A 2,004-nucleotide genomic window follows, 5' to 3' on the forward strand; every position below is an offset into this window, starting at 1 on the left:
CCGGGCCGGGAGCCTGTGCCCCCAAAAGGGGAAAGGCCACAACAGTGAGAGGCCCGCATAACGCAAGAAAAAAAAAAAAAAAAAAGACCATGGGGCGGTGGTGGGGTGTGTGTGAAGAATACTGCTTTCAAGATAAAATCCGAAAGGAAAGAACTCTATAGCTTTAAGTGGTGGGGAGTCTCCACCCTATACTTGCAGGGCCTTTGTCTTCTAGGAAGGTTTTGTTTGTTTGTTTGTTTTATGCTAATAGAGTTTTGCCGCATTAATGTACAAGATGCTGCAGTGACCCCTTCCTGCTCTCCAGAGGATACCATACAGTTCATTAGTTTTTCCTTTCATGGAGTCCAAAATGGTAAAGCTACAAAGGGATGCTGTTGTAGAATGTTAGCGTAACTAAGTCCCTTAGTAATGATAATCCATCTCTTCTCTTAAAAATATTAATGTCACTCATTTTTATTGTAAACAGTTTTTAAAAACTAGAAAATACAAATAAGGGACAAAGAAAAATTTTAACATCCCAAATTTTAAAAAAAGAGAACATTTTTTACACCCATGTGTGTAGGCTTCTAGGTTGTGTGTGTAACTTTAACAATAAAATGAATTGTACCACTTTATAAACCACCTTTTTTCGTTTTTACATCATGGACCTATTTCTCTATTGTCATCTCTTCATTTACAGTAACACTTCTGAATGCCCCATTGTATTGTTGTACCATGATTGATTTAACCAATCCCTTGTTGTACATTTGTTTCCAGTTGTTGTCTATCATTACCAGTGTCACCATGAACATCCTGGGAGTTAAATCGTTGTCATGTCCTTCACTGATGAATACTTTTATTTTACAGAATTGGCGTGGTTTTGTTTTTCTTAAGGCTTCTAATGAGCTATTCTGTCACCCCAGCCCTCAATTCGTTTGAGATGCTGTAAGCATAGCCATTGGCTGCTTCTGAATACAGGTTGCTTATTGTGACAACCTTGGTTTATTTTTCTCTATCTAACTTATTTTTCAGAAATTCATCTGGATTTGACTCAACTTTTTATCTTCTTTCTCTACTTTTAATCATATACTGCATACCCCAAAGACAGTTCAGCCTACCAACCATTAAACTGACTTTCAACACGGCAGGTTTCTTTCTTTTTTTAATCTTTAATGAAGGAAAACCCTACTTTTATTTCCCCAGAGATAGAAATCTCAATTTATGTTCACGCAGAGAAAACTTGTTAATTAAAACTGTCAAAGTGGAGTGAGCTTTGCGAATTTAATATATGTTGCATCAGTTGATGGGGGCAGGGGTTGAAATAGGAAATAATTCCCAGGTACTTTTGAGGTTCAGTTATGATGACACTAATCTTCTGTTAGATCTTCAAACTGCAGATTTTGATGAAACCAAAACTGATCCGAATGTGTGGAGAACTGTACCACTACCTCCAAGGTGTCTTAGCTCTTTGGGCCTTATCCTGTTGCCTTCACTCTCAAACAACCTGCTTTAGAGCTAGTATTTTTTTGTTTGCTTGTTTTGCTTTTTTTAAAAATATCTTTATTGGAATATAATTGCTTTACAATGTTGTGTTAGTTTCTGTTGTACAACAGAGTGAATCAGCTATAAGTATACATATATCCCCATATCCCTTCCCTCTTGTTTTACTGTGTTTGTTTGTTTGTTTTCAGTTTAGGGGCAATGTGGACATAACACACAATAGCATAGCTCTTTTAGTTACTATGCACATTGCATTATGCTGTTTTCCTCACTCATAAATCTAGGATAAGACTGAAATTATAGAATTATGGTCAAAATACTCTGCAAAAAAACAAAGGAGAGCAGATGTATAAGGAAATAACATAAACAACCATTACAAGATTAAAAATATATGTGTAAAAAATATTTTGACAGCAATGTCCCTTACCTTCCTAGTAAACTATATATTTCTTTTAAAAATGTTACTTTTTTTTTTTTTGTACTAGAGCCATACCACTTTCAGAAGGGCACCACTTTGTATTTCCA

The sequence above is a fragment of the Lipotes vexillifer genome, unplaced genomic scaffold (genome assembly GCF_000442215.2).
Source record: "Lipotes vexillifer unplaced genomic scaffold, Lipotes_vexillifer_v1.1 scaffold129, whole genome shotgun sequence".
NCBI lineage: Eukaryota > Metazoa > Chordata > Mammalia > Artiodactyla > Lipotidae > Lipotes > Lipotes vexillifer.